The sequence below is a fragment of the Abrus precatorius genome, unplaced genomic scaffold (assembly GCF_003935025.1).
Source record: "Abrus precatorius isolate BTA unplaced genomic scaffold, Abrus_2018 Scaffold34, whole genome shotgun sequence".
Taxonomy (NCBI): domain Eukaryota; kingdom Viridiplantae; phylum Streptophyta; class Magnoliopsida; order Fabales; family Fabaceae; genus Abrus; species Abrus precatorius.
The window spans coordinates 2,827-27,632 of NW_020874378.1; the positions used below are offsets into that span (position 1 = coordinate 2,827).

Below are 24,806 nucleotides of genomic sequence, written 5' to 3' on the forward strand. Positions count from 1 at the left end.
AAAGAGTCTAGAGCAGAAAAAGCCATAGGGAGTGATAGTGAGTTAGAAGCTGTCCATTCTCCAGAATCTCAGAGTAATCCTAGAGTGAAAAGAACACCTACATCTTTGAGACAACTAAATTCAGAAATAGAGATGGCAGAACAAAATAGAATTAGAACATTAGGGGACTATGCAATTCCTAACATGCAAGGTTTTAACTCTTCTATAATCAGGCCAACTATTCAAGCCAACCATTTTGAGATTAAACCTGCCTTGTTACACTTAGTCCAACAAGATCAGTTTTCTGGTGGAAATTCTGATGATCCTAACTTACATATTTCAAAATTTCTACAGCTGTGTGACACCATAAGAATAAATGGGGTTAGTGAAGAAGCCATCAGACTGAGACTATTTCCTTTTTCCCTGAGAGATAGAGCAAAATGCTGGTTACAAGCTCAACCACAAGGAAGCATCACAACCTGGACAGAACTTGTGAATAAGTTTTTAACCAAGTACTTCCCTCCATCCAAAGCTGCTAAGCTGAGAGGAGAAATTACATCCTTTGTTCAGCAAGATGGAGAATCATTGTATGAAGCTTGAGAAAGATACAAAGAACTGCTTAGAAGGTGTCCACATCATTGTATTCCAGATTGGATGCAATTAGAGACTTTTTATAATGGGATGAATGCAGTAACAAGAACAACGGTTGATACGAGTTTCGCACGTCTTCCACTACCAGTAAGCAAGAGGGGACCAAAAGAGACCAAAACTGGAACTTGGGTCCAAAAGAGCCAGAAAGTGCCAAAAGGGGAGAAGGTGGTGAGAAGGCCTTCTTTTTAGTCCTAGTACTGATATTCAAGGAGTTTCAGTGGCCTGAGACGAGTTTCGCACGTCTTCCTTTGCTGGTAAGCAAAAGGGGACCAAAAGAGACCAAAACTAGAACTTGGGTCCAAAAGCGCCAGAAAGTGCCAAAAGCGGAGAAGGTGGTGAGAAAGCCTTCCTTTGAGTCCTAGGAGTGATATTCAATGAGTTTCAGTGGTGTGAGACGAGTTTCACACGTCTTCCACTGCCGGTAAGCAAAAGGAGACCAAAAGAGACCAAAACTGGAACTTGGGTCGAAAAGCGCTAGAAAGTGCCAAAAGGGGAGAAACTGGTGTGAAAGCCTTCTTTTTTGTCCTAGTACTAATATTCAAGGAGTTTCAGTGGCCTGAGACGAGTTTCGCACGTCTTCCACTGCAAGTAAGCAAAAGGAGACCAAAAGAGACGAAAAATGAAACTTGGGTCCAAGAGCGCCAGAAAGTACTAAAAGGGGAGAAGCTGGTGTGAAAGCCTTCCTTTGACACCTAGTATTGATATTCAACAAGTTTCATTGGCCTGAGAGGAGTTTCTCACTTCTTCCTTTGCTGCTAAGCAAAAGGGGACCAAAAGAGACCAAAACTGGTATTTGGGTCCAAAAGTGCAAGAATGTGCCAAAAGGGGAGAAGCTGGTGTGAAAGCCTTCCTTTGACACCTAGTATTGATATTCAAGGAGTTTCACTGGCGTGAGAGGAGTTTCGCAGTTCTTCCTTTGCTGCTAAGCAAAAGGGGACCAAAAGAGACAAAAACTGGAATTTGGGTCCAAAAGTGCTAGAATGTGCCAAAAGGGGAGAAGCTGGTGTGAAAGCCTTCTTTTTAGTCCTAGGAGTGATATTCAAGGAGTTTCAGTGGCCTAAGACGAGTTTCGCACGTCTTCCTTTGCCGGTAAACAAAAGGGGTCCAAATGAGACCAAAACGGCAACTTGGGTCCAAAAGCGACAGAAAGTGCCAAAAGGGAGAAGGTGGTCAGAAAGCCTTCCTTTCAGTCCTAGGAGTGATATTCAATGAGTTTCAGTGGACTGACACAAGTTTCGCATGTCTTCCTTTGCCGGTAAACAAAAGGGGACCAAAAGAGACCAAAACTGGAACTTGGGTCCAAAAGCGCCAGAAAGTGCCAAAAGGGGAGAAGCTGGTGTGAAAGCCTTCCTTTGACACCTAGTATTGATATTCAAGGAGTTTCAGTGGCCTGAGACGAGTTTCGCACGTCTTCCACTACCAGTAAGCAAAAGGGGACCAAAAGAGACCAAAACTTGAACTTGGGTCCAAAAGCGCCAGAAAGTGCCAAAAGGGGAGAAGGTGGTGAGAAGGCCTTCTTTTTAGTCCTAGTATTGATATTCAATGAGTTTCAGTGGCCTGAGACGAGTTTCGCACGTCTTCCTTTGCCGGTAAGCAAAAGGGGACCAAAAGAGACCAAAACTGGAACTTGGGTCCAAAAGCGCCAGAAAGTGCCAAAAGGGGAGAAGGTGGTGAGAAAGCCTTCCTTTGAGTCCTAGGAGTGATATTCAATGAGTTTCAGTGGCCTGAGACGAGTTTCGCACGTCTTCCACTGCCGGTAAGCAAAAGGGGACCAAAAGAGACCAAAACTGGAACTTGGGTCCAAAAGCACCAGAAAGTGCCAAAAGGGGAGAAGGTGGTGAGAAAGCCTTGCTTTGAGTCCTAGGAGTGATATTGAATGAGTTTCAGTGGCCTGAGACGAGTTTCGCACGTCTTCCACTGCCGGTAAGCAAAAGGGGTCCAAAAGAGACCAAAACTGGAACTTGGGTCGAAAAGCGGCAGAAAGTGCCAAAAGGGGAGAAGGTGGTGAGAAGGCCTTCTTGTTAGTCCTAGTACTAATATTCGAGGAGTTTCAGTGGCCTGAGACGTGTTTCGCACGTCTTCCTTTGCCGGTAAGCAAAAGAGGACCAAAAGAGACCAAAACTGGAACTTGGGTCCAACAGCGCCAGAAAGTGCCACAAACGGAGAATGTGGTGAGAAAGCCTTCCTTTAAGTGCTAAGAGTGATATTCAATGAGTTTCAGTGGCCTGAGACGAGTTTCGCACGTCTTCCACTGCCAGTAAGCAAAAGGGGACTAAAAGAGACGAAAACTAGAACTTGGGTCCAAAAGCACCAGAAAGTGCCAAAAGGGGAGAAGGTGGTGAGAAAGCCTTGCTTTGAGTCCTAGGAGTGATATTGAATGAGTTTCAGTGGCCTGAGACGTGTTTCGAACGTCTTCCACTACCGGTAAGCAAAAGGGGACCAAAAGAGACCAAAACTGGAACTTGGGTCCAAAAGCGGCAGAAAGTGCCAAAAGGGGAGAAGGTGGTGAGAAGGCCTTCTTTTTAGTCCTAGTACTGATATTCCAGGAGTTTCAGTGGCCTGAGACGAGTTTCGCATGTCTTCCTTTGCCTGTAAGCAAAAGGGGACCAAAAGAGACCAAAACTGGAACTTGGGTCCAAATGCGCCAGAAAGTGCCAAAAGGGGAGAAGGTGGTGAGAAAGCCTTCCTTTGAGTCCTAGGAGTGATATTCAATGAGTTTCAATGGCCTGAGACGAGTTTCGCACGTCTTCCACTGCCAGTAAGCAAAAGGGGACCAAAAGAGACCAAAACTGGAACTTGGGTCCAAAAGCGCCAGAAAGTGCCAAAAGGGGAGAAGGTGGTGAGAAAGCCTTCCTTTGAGTCCTAGGAGTGATATTCAATGAGTTTCAGTGACCTGAGACAAGTTTCGCACGTCTTCCACTGCCGGTAAGCAAAAGGAGACCAAAAAAGACCAAAACTAAAACTTGGGTCCAAAAGCGCTAGAAAGTGCCAAAAGGTGAGAAGCTGGTGTGAATGCCTTCTTTTTAGTCCTGGTACTAATATGCAAGGAGTTTCAGTGGCCTTAGACGAGTTTCGCACGTCTTCCACTACCAGCAAGCAAAAGGGGACGAAAAGAGACCAAAACTAGAACTTGGGTCCAAAAGCGCCAAAATGTGCCAAAAGGGGAGAAGGTGGTGAGAAGGCCTTCTTTTTAGTCCTAGTACTTATATTCAAGGAGTTTTAGTGGCCTGAGACGAGTTTCGCACGTCTTCCTTTGCCGGTAAGCAAAAGGGGACCAAAAGAGACCAAAACTGAAACATGGGTCCAAAAGCGTCATAAAGTGCCAAAAGGGGAGAAGCTGGTGTGAAAGCCTTTTTTTTAGTCCTAGTACTAATATTCAAGGAGTTTCAGTGGCCTGAGACGAGTTTCGCACGTCTTCCTTTGCCGATAAGCAAAAGGGGACCAAAAGAGACCAAAACTGGAACTTGGGTCCAAAAGCGCAAGAAAGTGCCAAAAGGGGAGAAGCTGGTGAGAAAGCCTTCTTTTTAGTCCTAGTACTGATATTGAAGGTGTTTCAGTGGCTTGAGACGAGTTTCGCACGTCTTCCTTTGCCGGTAAGCAAAAGGGGACCAAAAGAGACCAAAACTGGTATTTGGGTCCAAAAGTGCAAGAATGTGCCAAAAGGGGAGAAGCAGGTGTGAAAGCCTTCCTTTGACACCTAGTATTGATATTCAAGGAGTTTCACTGGCGTGAGAGGAGTTTCGCAGTTCTTCCTTTGCTGCTAAGCAAAAGGGGACCAAAAGAGACAAAAACTGGAATTTGGGTCCAAAAGTGCTAGAATGTGCCAATAGGGGAGAAGCTGGTGTGAAAGCCTTCTTTTTAGTCCTAGGAGTGATATTCAAGGAGTTTCAGTGGCCTAAGACGAGTTTCGCATGTCTTCCTTTGCCGGTAAACAAAAGGGGTCCAAATGAGACCAAAACGGCAACTTGGGTCCAAAAGCGACAGAAAGTGCCAAAAGGGAGAAGGTGGTGAGAAAGCCTTCCTTTCAGTCCTAGGAGTGATATTCAATGAGTTTCAGTGGACTGACACAAGTTTCGCATGTCTTCCTTTGCCGGTAAACAAAAGGGGACCAAAAGAGACCAAAACTGGAACTTGGGTCCAAAAGCGCCAGAAAGTGCCAAAAGGGGAGAAGCTGGTGTGAAAGCCTTCCTTTGACACCTAGTATTGATATTCAAGGAGTTTCAGTGGCCTGAGACGAGTTTCGCACGTCTTCCACTATCAGTAAGCAAAAGGGGACCAAAAGAGGCCAAAACTAAAACTTGGGTCCAAAAGCGCCAGAAAGTGCCAAAAGGGGAGAAGGTGGTGAGAAGGCCTTCTTTTTAGTCCTAGTACTGATATTCCAGGAGTTTCAGTGGCCTGAGACGAGTTTCGCACGTCTTTCTTTGCCGGTAAGCAAAAGGGGACCAAAAGAGACCAAAACTGGAACTTGGGTCCAACAGCGCCAGAAAGTGCCAAAAGGGGAGAAGGTGGTAAGAAAGCCTTCCTTTCAGTCCTCGGAGTGATATTCAATGAGTTGCAGTGGACTGAGACAAGTTTCGCACGTCTTCCTTTGCCTGTAAACAAAAGGGGACCAGAAGAGACCAAAACTGGAACTTGGGTCCAAAAGCGCCAGAAAGTGCCAAAAGGGGAGAAGCTGGTGTGAAAGCCTTCCTTTGACGCCTAGTATTGATATTCAAGGAGTTTCAGTGGCCTGACACGAGTTTCGCACGTTTCCACTACCAGTAAGCAAAAGGGGACCAAAAGAGGCCAAAACTAGAACTTGGGTCCAAAAGCGCCATAAAGTGCCAAAAGGGGATAAGGTGGTGAAAAGGCCTTCTTTTTAGTCCTAGTACTGATATTCCAGGAGTTTCAGTGGCCTGAGACGAGTTTCGCACGTCTCCCTATGCCGGTAAGCAAAAGGGGACTAAAAGAGACCAAAACTAGAACTTGGGTCTAACAGCGCCAGAAAGTGCCAAAAGGGGAGAAGGTGGTGAGAAAGCCTTCCTTTGAGTCCTAGGAGTGATATTCAATGAGTTTCAGTGACCTGAGACGAGTTTCGCACGTCTTCCACTGCCGGTAAGCAAAAGGGGACCAAAAAGACCAAAACTAAAACTTGGGTCCAAAAGCACTAGAAAGTGCCAAAAGGTGAGAAGCTGGTGTGAATGCCTTCTTTTTAGTCCTGGTACTAATATGCAAGGAGTTTCAGTGGCCTTAGACGAGTTTCGCACGTCTTCCACTACCAGTAAGCAAAAGGGGACCAAAAGAGACCAAAACTGGAACTTGGGTCCAAAAGCGCCAGAATGTGCCAAAAGGGGAGAAGGTGGTGAGAAGGCCTTCTTTTTAGTCCTAGTACTTATATTCAAGGAGTTTTAGTGGCCTGAGACGAGTTTCGCACGTCTTCCTTTGCCTGTAAGCAAAAGGGGACCAAAAGAGACCAAAACTGAAACATGGGTCCAAAAGCGTCATAAAGTGCCAAAAGGGGAGAAGGTGGTGAGAAGGCCTTCTTTTTAGTCCTAGTACTGATATTCAAGGAGTTTCAGTGGCCTGAGACGAGTTTCGCACGTCTTCCTTTGCCGGTAAGCAAAAGGGGACCAAAAGAGACCAAAACTAGAACTTGGGTCCAAAAGCGCCAGAAAGTGCCAAAAGGGGAGAAGGTGGTGAGAAAGCCTTCCTTTGAGTCCTAGGAGTGATATTCAATGAGTTTCAGTGACCTGAGACGAGTTTCGCACGTCTTCCACTGCCGGTAAGCAAAAGGAGACCAAAAAAGACCAAAACTAAAACTTGGGTCCAAAAGCACTAGAAAGTGCCAAAAGGTGAGAAGCTGGTGTGAATGCCTTCTTTTTAGTCCTGGTACTAATATGCAAGGAGTTTCAGTGGCCTTAGACGAGTTTCGCACGTCTTCCACTACCAGTAAGCAAAAGGGGACCAAAAGAGACCAAAACTGGAACTTGGGTCCAAAAGCGCCAAAATGTGCCAAAAGGGGAGAAGGTGGTGAGAAGGCCTTCTTTTTAGTCCTAGTACTTATATTCAAGGAGTTTTAGTGGCCTGAGACGAGTTTCGCACGTCTTCCTTTGCCGGTAAGCAAAAGGGGACCAAAAGAGACCAAAACTGAAACATGGGTCCAAAAGCGTCATAAAGTGCCAAAAGGGGAGAAGGTGGTGAGAAGGCCTTCTTTTTAGTCCTAGTACTGATATTCAAGGAGTTTCAGTGGCCTGAGACGAGTTTCGCACGTCTTCCTATGCCGGTAAGCAAAAGGGGACTAAAAGAGACCAAAACTAGAACTTGGGTCCAAAAGCGCCAGAAGTGCCAAAAGGGGAGAAGGTGGTGAGAAAGCCTTCCTTTGAGTCCTAGGAGTGATATTGAATGAGTTTCAGTGGCCTGAGACGAGTTTCGCACGTCTTCCTTTACCGGTAAGCAAAAGGGACCAAAAGAGACCAAAACTGGTATTTGGGTCCAAAAGTGCAAGAATGTGCCAAAAGGGGAGAAGCTGGTGTGAAAGCCTTCCTTTGACACCTAGTATTGATATTCAAGGAGTTTCACTGGCCTGAGACGAGTTTCGCACTTCTTCCTTTGCTGCTAAGCAAAAGGGGACCAAAAGAGACCAAAACTAGAACTTGGGTCCAAAAGCGCCAGAAAGTGCCAAAAGGGGAGAAGGTGGTGAGAAAGCCTTGCTTTGAGTCCTAGGAGTGATATTCAATGAGTTTCAGTGGCCTGAGACGAGTTTCGCACGTCTTCCACTGCCGGTAAGCAAAAGGGGACCAAAAGAGACCAAAACTGGAACTTGGGTCCAAAAGCGCCAGAAAGTGCCAAAAGGGGAGAAGGTGGTGAGAAGGCCTTCTTTTTAGTCCTAGTACTGATATTCAAGGAGTTTCAGTGGCCTGAGACGAGTTTCGCACGTCTTCCTTTGCCGGTAAGCAAAAGAGGACCAAAAGAGACCAAAACTGGAACTTGGGTCCAAAAGCGCCATAAAGTGCCAAAAGGGGAGAAGGTGGTGAGAAGGCCTTCTTTTAGTCCTAGTACTGATATTCCAGGAGTTTCAGTGGCCTGAGACGAGTTTCGAACGTCTTCCTATGCCGGTAAGCAAAAGGGGACTAAAAGAGACCAAAACTAGAACTTGGGTCCAACAGCGCCAGAAAGTGCCAAAAGGGGAGAAGGTGGTGAGAAAGCCTTCCTTTGAGTCCTAGGAGTGATATTGAATGAGTTTCAGTGGCCTGAGACGAGTTTCGCACGTCTTCCTTTACCGGTAAGCAAAAGGGGACCAAAAGAGACCAAAACTGGTATTTGGGTCCAAAAGTGCAAGAATGTGCCAAAAGGGGAGAAGCTGGTGTGAAAGCCTTCCTTTGACACCTAGTATTGATATTCAAGGAGTTTCACTGGCCTGAGACGAGTTTCGCACTTCTTCCTTTGCTGCTAAGCAAAAGGGGACCAAAAGAGACCAAAACTAGAACTTGGGTCCAAAAGCGCCAGAAAGTGCCAAAAGGGGAGAAGGTGGTGAGAAAGCCTTGCTTTGAGTCCTAGGAGTGATATTCAATGAGTTTCAGTGGCCTGAGACGAGTTTCGCACGTCTTCCACTGCCGGTAAGCAAAAGGGGACCAAAAGAGACCAAAACTGGAACTTGGGTCCAAAAGCGCCAGAAAGTGCCAAAAGGGGAGAAGGTGGTGAGAAGGCCTTCTTTTTAGTCCTAGTACTGATATTCAAGGAGTTTCAGTGGCCTGAGACGAGTTTCGCACGTCTTCCTTTGCCGGTAAGCAAAAGGGGACCAAAAGAGACCAAAACTGGAACTTGGGTCCAAAAGCGCCAGAAAGTGCCAAAAGGGGAGAAGGTGGTGAGAAGGCCTTCTTTTTAGTCCTAGTACTGATATTCAAGGAGTTTCAGTGGCCTGAGACGAGTTTCGCACGTCTTCCTTTGCCGGTAAGCAAAAGGGGACCAAAAGAGACCAAAACTAGAACTTGGGTCCAAAAGCGCCAGAAAGTGCCAAAAGGGGAGAAGGTGGTGAGAAAGCCTTCCTTTGAGTCCTAGGAGTGATATTCAATGAGTTTTAGTGGCCTGAGACGAGTTTCGCACGTCTTCCACTACCAGCAAGCAAAAGGGGACCAAAAGAGACCAACACTAGAACTTGGGTCCAAAAGCGCCAGAAATTGCCAAAATGGGAGAAGGTGGTGAGAAAGCCTTCCTTTGAGTCGTAGGAGTGATATTCGATGAGTTTCAGTGGCTTGAGACGAGTTTCGCACGTCTTCCACTGCTGGTAAGCAAAAGCAGACAACAAAAGACCAAAACTGGAACTTGGGTCCAAAAGCGCTAGAAAGTGCCAAAAGGGGAGAAGCTGGTGTGAAAGCCTTCTTTTTAGTCCTGGTACTAATATGCAAGGAGTTTCAGTGGCCTGAGTCGAGTTTTCGCACGTCTTCCTTAGCCGGTAAGCAAAAGGGGCCAAAAGAAAGCATAACTGGAACTTGGGTCCAAAAGCGCCAGAATGTGCCAAAAGGGGAGAAGGTGGTGAGAAGGCCTTCTTTTTAGTCCTAGTACTTATATTCAAGGAGTTTTAGTGGCCTGAGACGAGTTTCGCACGTCTTCCTTTGCCGGTAAGCAAAAGGGGACCAAAAGAGACCAAAACTGGAACTTGGGTCCAAAAGCGCCAGAAAGTGCCAAAAGGGGAGAAGGTGGTGAGAAAGCCTTCCTTGAGTCCTAGGAGTGTTATTCAATGAGTTTTAGTGGCCTGAGACGAGTTTCGTACGTCTTCCACTACCATTAAGCAAAAGGGGACCAAAAGAGAGCAAAACAGCAACTTGGGTCCAAAAGCGCCAGAATGTGCCAAAAGGGGAGAAGGTGGGGAGAAGGCCTTCTGTTTAGTCCTAGTACTTATATTCAAGGAGTTTTAGTGGCCTGAGACGAGTTTCGCACGTCTTCCATTGCCAGTAAGCAAAAGGGGCCTAAAAAAGACCAAAACTGGAACTTGGGTCCAAAAGCGCTAGAAAGTGCCAACCTAGTACTCATATTGAAGGTGTTTCAGTGGCTTGAGACGAGTTTCGCACGTCTTCCTTTACCGGTAAACAAATGGAGACCAAAAGAGACCAAAACTGGAACTTCGGTCCAAAAGCGCCAGAAAGTGCCAAAAGGGAGAAGCTGGTGTGAAAGCCTTCCTTTGAGTCCTAGTACTGATATTCAAGGAGTTTCAGTGGTCTGAGACGAGTTTCGCACGTCTCCCTTTGCCAGTAAGCAAAAGGGGACCAAAAGAGACGAAAACTAGAACTTGGATCCAAAAGCGCCCGAAAGTGCCAAAAGGGGAAAAGGTTGTGAGAAAGCCTTCCTTTAATCCTAGGAGTGATATTCAAGGAGTTTCAGTGGCCTGAGACGAGTTTCGCACGTCTTCCACTGCCAGTAAGCAAAAGGAGACCAACAGAGACCAAAAATGAAACTTGGGTCCAAAAGCGCCAGAAAGTACTAAATGGGGAGAAGCTGGTGTGAAAGCCTTCCTTTGACACCTAGTATTGATATTCAAGAAGTTTCATTGGCCTGAGAGGAGTTTCGCACTTCTTCCTTTGCTGGTAAGCAAAAGGGGACCAAAAGAGACCAAAACTGGTATTTGGGTCCAAAAGTGCAAGAATGTGCCAAAAGGGGAGAAGCTGGTGTGAAAGCCTTCCTTTGACTCCTAGTATTGATATTCAAGGAGTTTCACTGGCCTGAGACGAGTTTCGCACGTCTTACTTTGCCGGTAAGCAAAAGGGGACCAAAAGAGACCAAAACTGAAACATGGGTCCAAAAGCGTCATAAAGTGCCAAAAGGGGAGAAGCTGGTGTGAAAGCATTTTTTTACTCCTAGTACTAATATTCAAGGAGTTTCAGTGGCCTGAGACGAGTTTCGCACGTCTTCCTTTGCCGGTAAGCAAAGGGGACCAAAAGAGACCAAAACTGGAACTTGAGTCCAAAAGCGCCAGAAAGTGCCAAAGGGGAGAAGGTGGTGAGAAAGCCTTCCTTTCAGTCCTAGGAGTGATATTCAATGAGTTTCAGTGGACTGAGACGAGTTTCGCACGTCTTCCTTTGCCGGTAAACAAAAGGGGACCAAAAGAGACCAAAACTGGAACTTGGGTCCAAAAGCGCCAGAAAGTGCCAAAGGGGAGAAGCTGGTGTGAAAGCCTTCCTTTGACACCTAGTATGATATTCAAGGAGTTTCAGTGGCCTGAGACGAGTTTCGCACGTCTTCCACTACCAGTAAGCAAGAGGGGACCAAAAGAGGCCAAAACTGGAACTTGGGTCCAAAAGCGCAGGAAAGTGCCAAAAGGGGAGAAGGTGGTGAGAAGCCTTTTTTTAGTCCTAGTACTGATATTCAAGGAGTTTCAGTGGCCTGAGACGAGTTTCGCACGTCTTCCTTTGCCGGTAAGCAAAAGGGGACCAAAAGAGACCAAAACTGGAACTTGGGTCCAAAAGCGCCAGAAAGTGCCAAAAGGGGAGAAGGTGGTGAGAAAGCCTTCCTTTGAGTCCTAGGAGTGATATTCAAGGAGTTTCAGTGGCCTGAGATGAGTTTCGCACGTCTTCCACTACCAGTAAGCAAAAGGGGACCAAAAGAGACCAAAACTGGAACTTGGGTCCAAAAGCGCCAGAAAGTGCCAAAAGGGGAGAAGGTGGTGAGAAAGCCTTCCTTTGAGTCCTAGGAATGATATTCAATGAGTTTCAGTGGCCTGAGACGAGTTTCGCACGTCTTCCACTGCCGGTAAGCAAAAGGAGACCAAAACTGGAACTTGGGTCCAAAAGCGCCAGAAAGTGCCAAAGGGGAGAACTGGTGTGAAAGCCTTCTTTTTGTCCTAGTACTAATATTCAAGAGTTTCAGTGGCCTGAGACAAGTTTCGCACTTCTTCCTTTGCCGGTAAGCAAAAGGGACCAAAAGAGACCAAAACTGGAACTTGGTCAAAAGCGCCAGAAAGTGCCAAAAGGGGAGAAGCTGGTGTGAAAGCCTTCCTTTGACACCTAGTATTGATATTCAAGAGTTTCATTGGCCTGAGAGGAGTTTCGCACTTCTTCCTTTGCTGCTAAGCAAAAGGGGACCAAAAGACACCAAAACTGGAATTTGGGTCAAAAAGTGTAAGAATGTGCCAAAAGGGGAGAAGCTGGTGTGAAAGCTTTCCTTTGACCCTAGTATTGATATTCAAGGAGTTTCACTGGCTGAGAGGAGTTTCGCACTTCTTCCTTTGCTGTAAGCAAAAGGGGACCAAAAGAGACCAAAACTGGAATTGGGTCAAAAGTGCTAGAATGTGCCAAAGGGGAGAAGCTGGTGTGAAAGCCTTCCTTGAGTCCTAGTACTGATATTCAACGAGTTTCAGTGGCCTTAGATGAGTTTCGCACGTCTTCCTTTGCCGGTAAGCAAAAGGGGACCAAAAGAGACCAAACTAGAACTCAGATCCAAAAGTGCCAGAAAGTGCCAAAAGGGGAGAAGGTGGTGAGAAAGCCTTCCTTTGAGTCCTAGGAGTGATATTCAATGAGTTTAAGTGGCCTGAGACGAGTTTCGCACGTCTTCCACTGCCAGTAAGCAAAAGGGGACCAAAAGAGACCAAAATTGGAACTTGGGTCCAAAAGCGCCAGAAAGTACTAAATGGGGAGAAGCTGGTGTGAAAGCCTTCCTTTGACACCTAGTATTGAGATTCAAGAAGTTTCATCGGCCTGAGAGGAGTTTCGCACGTCTTCCTTTGCCGGTAAGCAAAAGGGGACCAAAAGAGACCGAAACTAGAACTCAGATCCAAAAGTGCAATAAAATGCCAAAAGGGGAGAAGGTGGTGAGAAAGCCTTCCTTTGAGTCCTAGGAGTGATATTCAATGAGTTTAAGTGGCCTGAGACGAGTTTCGCACGTCTTCCACTGCCAGTAAGCAAAAGGGGACCAAAAGAGACCAAAATTTGAACTTGGGTCCAAAAGCGCCAGAAAGTACTAAATGGGGAGAAGCTGGTGTGAAAGCCTTCCTTTGACACCTAGTATTGAGATTCAAGAGTTTCATTGGCCTGAGAGGAGTTTCGCATTTCTTCCTTTGCTGCTAAGCAAAAGGGGACCAAAAGATACGAAAACTGGTATTTGGGTCCAAAAGTGCAAGAATGTGCCAAAAGGGGAGAAGCTGGTGTGAAAGCCTTCCTTTGACACCTTGTATTGATATTCAAGGAGTTTCACTGGCCTGAGACGAGTTTCGCACGTCTCCCTTTGCCGGTAAGCAAAAGGGGACCAAAAGAGACCAAAACTGAAACATGGGTCCAAAAGCGTCATAAAGTGCCAAAAGGGGAGAAGCTGGTGTGAAAGCATTTTTTTTACTCCTAGTACTAATATTCAAGGAGTTTCAGTGGCCTGAGACGAGTTCGCACGTCTTCCTTTGCCGATAAGCAAAAGGGGACCAAAAGAGACCAAAACTGGAACTGGGTTCCAAAAGCGCCAGAAAGTGCCAACCTAGTAATGATATTGAAGGTGTTTCAGTGGCCTGAGACGAGTTTCGCACGTCTTCCTTTGCCGGTAAGCAAAAGGGGACCAAAACTGTAACTTGGGTCCGAAAGCGCCAGAAAGTCCTAAAAGGGGAGAAGTTGGTGTGAAAGCCTTCCTTTGACACCTAGTATTGATATTCAAGAAGTTTCATTGGCCTGAGAGGAGTTTCGCACTTCTTCCTTTGCTGGTAAGCAAAAGGGGACCAAAAGAGACCAAAACTGGTATTTGGGTCCAAAAGTGCAAGAATGTGCCAAAAGGGGAGAAGCTGGTGTGAAAGCCTTCGTTTGACACCTAGTATTGATATTCATGGAGTTTTACTGGCGTGAGAGGATTTTCGCACTTCTTCCTTTGCTGCTAAGCAAAAGGGGACCAAAAGAGACCAAAATTGCAATTTGGGTCCAAAAGTACCAGAATGTGCCAAAAGGGGAGAAGCTGGTGTGAAAGCATTCTTTTTAGTCTTAGGAGTGATATTCAAGGAGTTTCAGTGGCCTGAGACGAGTTTCGCACGACTTCCTTTGCCGGTAAACAAAAGGGGTCCAAATGAGACCAAAACGGCAACTTGGGTCCAAAAGCGACAGAAAGTGCCAAAAGGGAGAAGGTGGTGAGAAAGCCTTCCTTTCAGTCCTAGGAGTGATATTCAATGAGTTTCAGTGGACTGAGACAAGTTTCGCACGTCTTCCTTTGCCAGTAAACAAAAGGGGACCAAAAGAGACCAAAACTGGAACTTGGGTCCAAAAGCGTCATAAAGTGCCAAAAGGGGAGAAGCTGGTGTGAAAGCATTTTTTTACTCCTAGTACTAATATTCAAGGAGTTTCAGTGGCCTGAGACGAGTCTCGCACGTCTTCCTTTGCCGATAAGCAAAAGGGGACCAAAAGAGACCAAAACTGGAACTGGGTTCCAAAAGCGCCAGAAAGTGCCAACCTAGTAATGATATTGAAGGTGTTTCAGTGGCCTGAGACGAGTTTCGCACGTCTTCCTTTGCCGGTAAGCAAAAGGGGACCAAAACTGTAACTTGGGTCCAAAGCGCCAGAAAGTCCAAAAGGGGAGAAGTTGGTGTGAAAGCCTTCCTTTGACCCTAGTATTGATATTCAAGAAGTTTCATTGGCCTGAGAGGAGTTTCGCACTTCTTCCTTTGCTGGTAAGCAAAAGGGGACCAAAAGAGACCAAAACTGGTATTTGGGTCCAAAAGTGCAAGAATGTGCCAAAAGGGGAGAAGCTGGTGTGAAAGCCTTCGTTTGACACCTAGTATTGATATTCATGGAGTTTTACTGGTGTGAGAGGAGTTTCGCACTTCTTCCTTTGCTGCTAAGCAAAAGGGGACCAAAAGAGACCAAAACTGGAATTTGGGTACAAAAGTGCTAGAATGTGCCAAAAGGGGAGAAGCTGGTGTGAAAGCCTTCCATTGAGTCCTAGTACTGATATTCAACGAGTTTCAGTGGCCTTAGATGAGTTTCGCACGTCTTCCTTTGCCGGTAAGCAAAAGGGGACCAAAAGAGACCGAAACTAGAACTCAGATCCAAAAGTGCCAGAAAGTGCCAAAAGGGGAGAAGGTGGTGAGAAAGCCTTCCTTTGAGTCCTAGGAGTGATATTCAATGAGTTTAAGTGGCCTGAGACGAGTTTCGCACGTCTTCCTTTGCCGGTAAGCAAAAGGGGACCAAAAGAGACCAAAACTGGAACTTGGTTCCAAAAGCGCCAGAATGTGCCAAAAGGGGAGAAGGTGGTGAGAAAGCCTCTCTTTGAGTCCTAGGAGTGATATTCAATGAGTTTCAGTGGCCTGAGACGAGTTTCGCACGTCTTCCTTTGCCGGTAAGCAAAAGGGGACCAAAAGAGACCAAAACTGGAACTTGGTTCCAAAAGCGCCAGAATGTACCAAAAGGGGAGAAGGTGGTGTGAAAGCCTTCCTTTTGACCTAGGAGTGATATTCAATAAGTTTCAGTGGCCTGAGACGAGTTTCGCACGTCTTCCTTTGCCGGTAAGCAAAAGGAGACCAAAAGAGACCTAAACTGGAACTTGGGTCCAAAAGCGACAGAAAGTGCCAAAAGGGAGAAGGTGGTGAGAAAGCCTTCCTTTCAGTCCTAGGAGTGATATTCAATGAGTTTCAGTGGACTGAGACAAGTTTCGCACGTCTTCCTTTGCCGGTAAACAAAAGGGGACCAAAAGAGACCAAAACTGGAACTTGGGTCCAAAAGCGCCAGAAAGTGCCAAAGGGGAGAAGCTGGTGTGAAAGCCTTCCTTTGACACCTAGTATTGATATTCAAGGAGTTTCAGTGGCCTGAGACGAGTTTCGCACGTCTTCCACTACCAGTAAGCAAAAGGGGACCAAAAGAGACCAAAACTGGAACTTGGGTCCAAAAGCGCCGGAAAGTGCCAAAAGGGGAGAAGGTGGTGAGAAGGCCTTCTTTTTAGTCCTAGTACTGATATTCAAGGAGTTTCAGTGGCCTGAGACGAGTTTCGCACGTCTTACTTTGCCGGTAAGCAAAAGGGGACCAAAAGAGACCAAAACTGGAACTTGGGTCCAAAAGCGCCAGAAAGTGCCAAAAGGGGAGAAGGTGGTGAGAAAGCCTTCCTTTGAGTCCTAGGAGTGATATTCAACGAGTTTCAGTGGCCTGAGATGAGTTTCGCACGTCTTCCACTACCATTAAGCAAAAGGGGATCAGAAGATACCAAAACTGGAACTTTGGTCCAAAAGCGTCAGAAAGTGCCAAAAGGGGAGAAGGTGATGAGAAAGCCTTCCTTTGAGTCCTAGGAATGATATTCAATGAGTTTTAGTGGCCTGAGACGAGTTTCGCACGTCTTCCACTGCCGGTAAGCAAAAGGAGACCAAAACTAGAACTTGGGTCCAAAAGCGCCAGAAAGTGCCAAAGGGGAGAAACTGGTGTGAAAGCCTTCTTTTTTGTCCTAGTACTAATATTCAACGAGTTTCAGTGGCCTGAGACAAGTTTCGCACTTCTTCCTTTGCCGGTAAGCAAAAGGGGACCAAAAGAGACCAAAACTGGAACTTTGGTCCAAAAGCGCCAGAAAGTACCAAAAGGGGAGAAGCTGGTGTGAAAGCCTTCCTTTGACACCTAGTATTGATATTCAAGAAGTTTCATTGGCCTGAGAGGAGTTTCGCACTTCTTCCTTTGCTGCTAAGCAAAAGGGGACCAAAAGACACCAAAACTGGAATTTGGGTCCAAAAGTGCAAGAATGTGCCAAAAGGGGAGAAGCTGGTGTGAAAGCTTTCCTTTGACACCTAGTATTGATATTCAAGGAGTTTCACTGGCGTGAGAGGAGTTTCGCACTTCTTCCTTTGCTGCTAGGCAAAAGGGGACCAAAAGAGACCAAAACTGGAATTTGGGTACAAAAGTGCTAGAATGTGCCAAAAGGGGAGAAGCTGGTGTGAAAGCCTTCCATTGAGTCCTAGTACTGATATTCAACGAGTTTCAGTGGCCTTAGATGAGTTTCGCACGTCTTCCTTTGCCGGTAAGCAAAAGGGGACCAAAAGAGACCAAAACTAGAACTCAGATCCAAAAGTGCCAGAAAGTGCCAAAAGGGTAGAAGGTGGTGAGAAAGCCTTCCTTTGAGTCCTAGGAGTGATATTCAATGAGTTTCAGTGGCCTGAGACGAGTTTCGCACGTCTTCCTTTGCCGGTAAGCAAAAGGGGACCAAAAGAGACCAAAACTGGAACTTGGGTCCAAAAGCGCCAGAAAGTGCCAAAAGGGGAGAAGGTGGTGAGAAAGCCTTCCTTTGAGTCCTAGGAGTGATATTCAATGAGTTTCAGTGGCCTGAGACGAGTTTCGCACGTCTTCCTTTGCCGGTAAGCAAAAGGGGACCAAAAGAGACCAAAACTGGAACTTGGGTCCAAAAGCGCCAGAAAGTGCCAAAAGGGGAGAAGGTGGTGTGAAAGCCTTCCTTTGTGTCCTAGGAGTGATATTCAAGTAGTTTCAGTGGCCTGAGACGAGTTTCGCACGTCTTCCTTTGCCGGTAAGCAAAAGGGGACCAAAAGAGACCAAAACTGGAACTTGGGTCCAAAAGCGCCAGAAAGTGCCAAAAGGGAGAAGGTGGTGAGAAAGCCTTCCTTTGAGTCCTAGGAGTGATATTCAATGAGTTTCAGTGGCCTGAGACAAGTTTCGCACGTCTTCCTTTGCCGGTAAACAAAAGGGGACCAAAAGAGACCAAAACTGGAACTTGGGTCCAAAAGCGCCAGAAAGTGCCAAAGGGGAGAAGCTGGTGTGAAAGTCTTCCTTTGAGACCTAGTAGTGATATTCAAGGAGTTTCAGTGGCCTGAGACGAGTTTCGCACGTCTTCCACTGCCGGTAAGCAAAAGGGGACCAAAAGAGACCAAAACTGGAACTTGGGTCCAAAAGCGCCAGAAAGTGCCAAAAGGGGAGAAGGTGGTGAGAAAGCCTTCTTTTTAGTCCTAGTACTGATATTCAAGGAGTTTCAGTGGCCTGAGACGAGTTTCGCACGTCTTACTTTGCCGGTAAGCAAAAGGGGACCAAAAGAGACCAAAACTGGAACTTGGGTCCAAAAGCGCCAGAAAGTGCCAAAAGGGGAGAAGGTGGTGAGAAAGCCTTCCTTTGAGTCCTAGGAGTGATATTCAAGGAGTTTCAGTGGCCTGAGACGAGTTTCGCACGTCTTCCACTGCCGGTAAGCAAAAGGGGACCAAAAGAGACCAAAACTGGAACTTTGGTCCAAAAGCGCCAGAAAGTGCCAAAAGGGGAGAAGGTGGTGAGAAAGCCTTCCTTTGAGTCCTAGGAGTGATATTCAATGAGTTTCAGTGGCCTGAGACGAGTTTCGCACGTCTTCCACTGCCGGTAAGCAAAAGGAGACCAAAACTGGAACTTGGGTCCAAAAGCGCCAGAAAGTGCCAAAGGGGAGAAACTGGTGTGAAAGCCTTCTTTTTGTCCTAGTACTAATATTCAAGAGTTTCAGTGGCCTGAGACAAGTTTCGCACTTCTTCCTTTGCCGGTAAGCAAAAGGGGACCAAAAGAGACCAAAACTGGAACTTGGGTCCAAAAGCGCCAGAAAGTACCAAAAGGGGAGAAGCTGGTGTGAAAGCCTTCCTTTGAGTCCTAGTATGATATTCAAGAGTTTCAGTGGCCTGAGAGAGTTTCGCACGTCTTCCTTTGCTGTAAGCAAAAGGGGACCAAAAGAACCAAAACTGAATTGGGTCCAAAAGCGCAGAAAGTGCCAAAAGGGGAGAAGCTGGTGTGAAAGCTTCCTTTGATCCTAGTATTGATATTCAAGGAGTTTCAGTGGCTGAGACGAGTTTCGCACTTCTTCCTTTGCCGGTAAGCAAAAGGGGACCAAAAGAGACCAAAACTGGAACTTGGGTCCAAAAGCGCCAGAAAGTGCCAAAAGGGGAGAAGCTGGTGAGAAAGCCTTCCTTTGAGTCCTAGTACTGATATTCAAGGAGTTTCAGTGGCCTGAGACGAGTTTCGCACGTCTTCCTTTGCCGGTAAGCAAAAGGGGACCAAAAGAGACCAAAACTGGAACTTGGGTCCAAAAGCGCCAGAAAGTGCCAAAAGGGAGAAGGTGGTGAGAAAGCCTTCCTTTGAGTCCTAGGAGTGATATTCAATGAGTTTAAGTGGCCTGAGACGAGTTTCGCACGTCTTCCTTTGCCGGTAAGCAAAAGGGGACCAAAAGAGACCAAAACTGGAACTTGGGTCCAAAAGCGCCAGAAAGTGCCAAAAGGGGAGAAGGTGGTGAGAAAGCCTTCCTTTGAGTCCTAGGAGTGATATTCAAGGAGTTTCAGTGGCCTGAGACGAGTTTCGCACGTCTTCCTTTGCCGGTAAGCAAAAGGGGACCAAAAGAGACCAAAACTGGAACTTGGGTCCAAAAGCGCCAGAAAGTGCCAAAAGGGGAGAAGGTGGTGTGAAAGCCTTCCTTTTAGTCCTAGGAGTGATATTCAAGGAGTTTCAGTGGCCTGAGACGAGTTTCGCACGTCTTCCTTTGCCGGTAAGCAAAAGGGACCAAAAGAGACCAAAACTGGAACTTGGGTCCAAAAGCGCCAGAAAGTGCCAAAAGGGGAGAAGCTGGTGTGAAAGCCTTCCTTTGAGTCCTAGTAGTGATATTCAAGGAGTTTCAGTGGCCTGAGAGGAGTTTCGCACTTCTTCCTTTGCCGTAAGCAAAAGGGGACCAAAAGAACCAAAACTGGAATTGGGTCCAAAAGGTAGAAAGTGCCAAAAGGGGAGAAGCTGGTGTGAAAGCTTCCTTTGACCTAGTATGATATTCAAGGAGTTTCATGGCTGAGAGAGTTTCGCACTTCTTCCTTTGCTGGTTAGCAAAAGGGGACCAAAAGAGACCAAAACTGGAATTTGGGTCCAAAAGTGCCAGAATGTGCCAAAAGGGGAGAAGCTGGTGTGAAAGCCTTCCTTTGAGTCCTAGTACTGATATTCAAGGAGTTTCAGTGGCCTGAGACGAGTTTCGCACGTCTTCCTTTGCCGGTAAGCAAAAGGGGACCAAAAGAGACCAAAACTGGAACTTAGGTCCAAAAGCGCCAGAAAGTGCCAAAAGGGAGAAGGTGGTGAGAAAGCCTTCCTTTGAGTCCTAGGAGTGATATTCAATGAGTTTAAGTGGCCTGAGACGAGTTTCGCACGTCTTCCTTTGCCGGTAAGCAAAAGGGGACCAAAAGAGACCAAAACTGGAACTTGGGTCCAAAAGCGCCAGAAAGTGCCAAAAGGGGAGAAGGTGGTGAGAAAGCCTTCCTTTGAGTCCTAGGAGTGATATTCAATGAGTTTCAGTGGCCTGAGACGAGTTTCGCACGTCTTCCTTTGCCGGTAAGCAAAAGGGGACCAAAAGAGACCAAAACTGGAACTTGGGTCCAAAAGCGCCAGAAAGTGCCAAAAGGGGAGAAGGTGGTGTGAAAGCCTTCCTTTTAGTCCTAGGAGTGATATTCAATAAGTTTCAGTGGCCTGAGACGAGTTTCGCACGTCTTCCTTTGCCGGTAAGCAAAAGGAGACCAAAAGAGACCTAAACTGGAACTTTGGTCCAAAAGCGCCAGAAAGTGCCAAAAGGGGAGAAGCTGGTGTGAAAGCCTTCCTTTGACCTAGTATTGATATTCAAGAGTTTCATTGGCCTGAGAGGAGTTTCACACTTCTTCCTTTGCTGCTAAGCAAAAGGGGACCAAAAGACACCAAAACTGGAATTTGGGTCAAAAAGTGTAAGAATGTGCCAAAAGGGGAGAAGCTGGTGTGAAAGCTTTCCTTTGACACCTAGTATTGATATTCAAGGAGTTTCACTGGCGTGAGAGGAGTTTCGCACTTCTTCCTTTGCTGCTAGCAAAAGGGGACCAAAAGAGACCAAAACTGGAATTTGGGTCCAAAAGTGCTAGAATGTGCCAAAAGGGGAGAAGCTGGTGTGAAAGCCTTCCATTGAGTCCTAGTACTGATATTCAACGAGTTTCAGTGGCCTTAGATGAGTTTCGCACGTCTTCCTTTGCCGGTAAGCAAAAGGGGACCAAAAGAGACCAAAACTAGAACTTGGTCCAAAAGTGCCAGAAAGTGCCAAAAGGGAGAAGGTGGGGAGAAAGCCTTCCTTTGAGTCCTAGGAGTGATATTCAATGAGTTTCAGTGGCCTGAGACGAGTTTCGCACGTCTTCCTTTGCCGGTAAGCAAAAGGGGACCAAAAGAGACCAAAACTGGAACTTGGTTCCAAAAGCGCCAGAATGTACCAAAAGGGGAGAAGGTGGTGAGAAAGCCTTCTTTGAGTCCTAGGAGTGATATTCAATGAGTTTCAGTGGCCTGAGACGAGTTTCGCACGTCTTCCTTTGCCGGTAAGCAAAAGGGGACCAAAAGAGACCAAAACTGGAACTTGGTTCCAAAAGCGCCAGAATGTACCAAAAGGGGAGAAGGTGGTGTGAAAGCCTTCCTTTTTGTCCTAGGAGTGATATTCAATAGTTTCAGTGGCCTGAGACGAGTTTCGCACGTCTTCCTTTGCCGGTAAGCAAAAGGAGACCAAAAGAGACCTAAACTGGAACTTTGGTCTAAAAGCGCCAGAAAGTGCCAAAAGGGGAGAAGGTGGTGAGAAAGCCTTCCTTTGAGTCCTAGGAGTGATATTCAATGAGTTTTAGTGGCCTGAGACGAGTTTCGCACGTCTTCCACTGCCGGTAAGCAAAAGGGGACCAAAAGAGACCAAAACTGGAACTTGGGTCAAAAGCGCCAGAAAGTGCCAAAGGGGAGAAGCTGGTGTGAAAGCCTTCTTTTTGTCCTAGTACTAATATTCAAGGTGTTTCAGTGGCCTGAGACGAGTTTCGCACGTCTTCCTTTGCCGGTAAGCAAAAGGGGACCAAAAGAGAACAAAACTGAAACTTGGGTCCAAAAGCGTCACAAAGTGCCAAAAGGGGAGAAGCTGGTGTGAAAGCCTTCTTTTGAGTCCTAGTACTAATATTCAAGGAGTTTCAGTGGCCTGAGACGAGTTTCGCACGTCTTCCTTTGCCAGTAAGCAAAAGGGAACCAAAAGAGACCAAAACTGGAACTTGGGTCCAAAAGCGCCAGAATGTGCCAAAAGGGGAGAAGCTGTCTGAAAGCCTTCCTTTGAGTCCTAGTACTGATATTCAAGAGTTTCAGTGGCCTAAGACGAGTTTCGCACGTCTTCCTTTGCCGGTAAGCAAAAGGGGACCAAAAGAGACCAAAACTGGAACTTGGTCCAAAGCGCCAAAAGTGCCAAAACGGAAGAAGGTGGTGTGAAAGCCTTCCTTTGAGTCCTAGGAGTAATATTCAATGAGTTTCAGTGGCCTGAGACGAGTTTCGCACGTCTTCCTTTCCTGGTAAGCAAAAGGGACCAAAAGAGACCAAAACTGGAACTTGGGTCCAAAAGCGCCAGAAAGTGCCAAAAGGGGAGAAGGTGGTGAGAAAGCCTTTCTTTGAGTCCTAGGAGTGATATTCAATGAGTTTCAGTGGCCTGAGACGAGTTTCGCATGTCTTTCTTTGCCGGTAAGCAAAAGGGGACCAAATAAGACCAAAATTGGAACTTGGGTCCAAAAGCACCAGAGAGTACCAAAAGGGGAGAAGCTGGTGTGAAAGCCTTCCTTTGACACCTAGTATTGATATTTAAGGAGTTTCACTGGCCTGAGAGGAGTTTCGCACTTCTTCCTTTGCTGCTAAGCAAAAGGGGACCAAAAGAGACCAAAACTGGAACTTGGGTCCAAAAGCGCCAGAAAGTGCCAAAAGGGGAGAAGGTGGTGAGAAAGCCTTCCTTTAAGTCCTAGGAGTGATATTCAATGAGTTTCAGTGGCCTAAGACGAGTTTCGCAAGTCTTCCACTACCAGTAAGCAAAAGGGGACCAAAAGAGGTCAAAACTGGAACTTGGGTCCAAAAGTGCCAGAAAGTGCCAAAAGGGGAGAAGGTGGTGAGAAAGCCTTCGTTTGAGTCCTAGGAGTGATATTCAATGAGTTTCAGTGGCCTGAGACGAGTTTCGCACGACTTCCTTTGCCGATAAACAAAAGGGGACCAAAAGAGACCAAAATTGGAACTTTATCCAAAAGCGCCAGAAAGTGCCAAAAGGGGAGAAGCTGGTGTGAAAGCCTTCCTTTGAGTCCTAGTACTGATATTCAAGGAGTTTCAGTGGCCTGAGACGAGTTTCGCACGTCTTCCTTTGCCGGTAAGCAAAAGGGGACCAAAAGAGACCAAAACTGAACTTGGGTCAAAAGCGCCAGAAAGTACCAAAGGGGAGAAGCTGGTGTGAAAGCCTTCTTTTGTCCTAGTACTGATATTCAACGAGTTTCAGTGGCCTTAGACGAGTTTCGCACATCTTCCACTGCCAGTAAGCAAAAGGGACCAAAAGAGACCAAAACTGAAACTTGGGTCCAAAAGCGCCAGAAAGTACCAAAAGGGGAGAAACTGGTGTGAAAGCCTTCCTTTGACACCTAGTATTGATATTCAGGAGTTTCAGTGGCCTGAGACGAGTTTCGCACTTCTTCCTTTGCTGTAAGCAAAAGGGGACCAAAAGAGACCAAAACTGGAACTTGGGTCCAAAAGCGCCAGAAAGTGCCAAAAGGGGAGAAGGTGGTGTGAAAGCCTTCCTTTGAGTCCTAGGAGTGATATTCAAGGAGTTTCAGTGGCCTGAGACGAGTTTCGCACGTCTTCCTTTGCCGGCAAGCAAAAGGGACCAAAAGAGACCAAAACTGGAACTTGGGTCCAAAAGCGCCAGAAAGTGCCAAAAGGGGAGAAGGTGGTGAGAAAGCCTTCCTTTGAGTCCTAGTACTGATATTCAAGGAGTTTCAGTGGCCTGAGACGAGTTTCGCACGTCTTCCACTGCTAGTAAGCAAAAGGGACCAAAAGAGACCAAAACTGGAACTTGGGTCCAAAAGCGCCAGAGAGTGCCAAAAGGGGAGAAGGTGGTGAGAAAGCCTTCCTTTTAGTCCTAGGAGTGATATTCAATGAGTTTCAGTGGCCTGAGACGAGTTTCGCACGTCTTCCTTTGCCGGTAAGCAAAAGGGGACCAAAAGAGACCAAAACTGGAACTTGGGTCCAAAAGCGCCAGAAAGTGCCAAAAGGGGAGAAGGTGGTGAGAAAGCCTTCCTTTGAGTCCTAGTACTGATATTCAAGGAGTTTCAGTGGCCTGAGACGAGTTTCGCACGTCTTCCTTTGCCGGTAAGCAAAAGGGACCAAAAGAGACCAAAACTGGAACTTGGTCCAAAAGCGCCAGAAAGTGCCAAAAGGGGAGAAGGTGGTGAGAAAGCCTTCCTTTGAGTCCTAGGAGTGATATTCAATGAGTTTCAGTGGCCTGAGACGAGTTTCGCACGTCTTCCACTGCCAGTAAGCAAAAGGGACCAAAAGAGACCAAAACTGGAACTTGGGTCCAAAAGCGCCAGAAAGTGCCAAAAGGGAGAAGGTGGTGAGAAAGCCTTCCTTTGAGTCCTAGGAGTGATATTCAATGAGTTTCAGTGGCCTGAGACGAGTTTTGCAAGTCTTCCCTTGCCGGTAAGCAAAAGGGGACCAAAAGAGACCAAAACTGGAACTTGGGTCCAAAAGCGCCAGAAAGTGCCAAAAGGGAAGAAGGTGGTGAGAAAGCCTTCTTTGAGTCCTAGGAGTGATATTCAAGGAGTTTCAGTGGCCTGAGACGAGTTTCGCACGTCTTCCTTTGCCGGTAAACAAAAGGGGACCAAAAGAGACCAAAACTGGAACTTGGGTCCAAAAGCGCCAGAAAGTGCCAAAAGGGAGAAGGTGGTGTGAAAGCCTTCCTTTGAGTCCTAGGAGTGATATTCAATGAGTTTCAGTGGCCTGAGACGAGTTTCGCACGTCTTCCTTTGCCGGTAAGCAAAAGGGACCAAAAGAGACCAAAATTGAAACTTGGGTCCAAAAGCGCCAGAAAGTACCAAAAGGGGAGAAGCTGGTGTGAAAGCCTTCCTTTGAGTCCTAGTAGTGATATTCAAGGAGTTTCAGTGGCCTAAGAGGAGTTTCGCACGTCTTCCTTTGCTGTAAGCAAAAGGGGACCAAAAGAGACCAAAACTGGAACTTGGGTCCAAAAGCGTCAGAATGTGCCAAAGGGGAGAAGTGGTGTGAAAGCCTTCCTTTGAGTCCTAGGAGTGATATTCAATGAGTTTCAGTGGCCTGAGACGAGTTTCGCACGTCTTCCTTTGCCGGTAAGCAAAAGGAGACCAAAAGAGACCAAAACTGGAACTTGGGTCCAAAAGTGCCAGAAAGTGCAAAAGGGGAGAAGGTGGTGAGAAAGCCTTCCTTTGAGTCCTAGAGTGATATTCAATGAGTTTCAGTGGCCTGAGACGAGTT

General features: G+C 46.7%; 1 non-coding gene across 1 annotated transcript; it reads right to left on the bottom strand.

Moving 5' to 3' along the window:
• Positions 1-516: 516 nt before the first annotated feature.
• Positions 517-623, bottom strand: LOC113864247. The gene has a single exon (XR_003504788.1). It is a non-coding gene; the product is annotated as a small nucleolar RNA R71 (small nucleolar RNA).
• Positions 624-24,806: the final 24,183 nt, after the last annotated feature.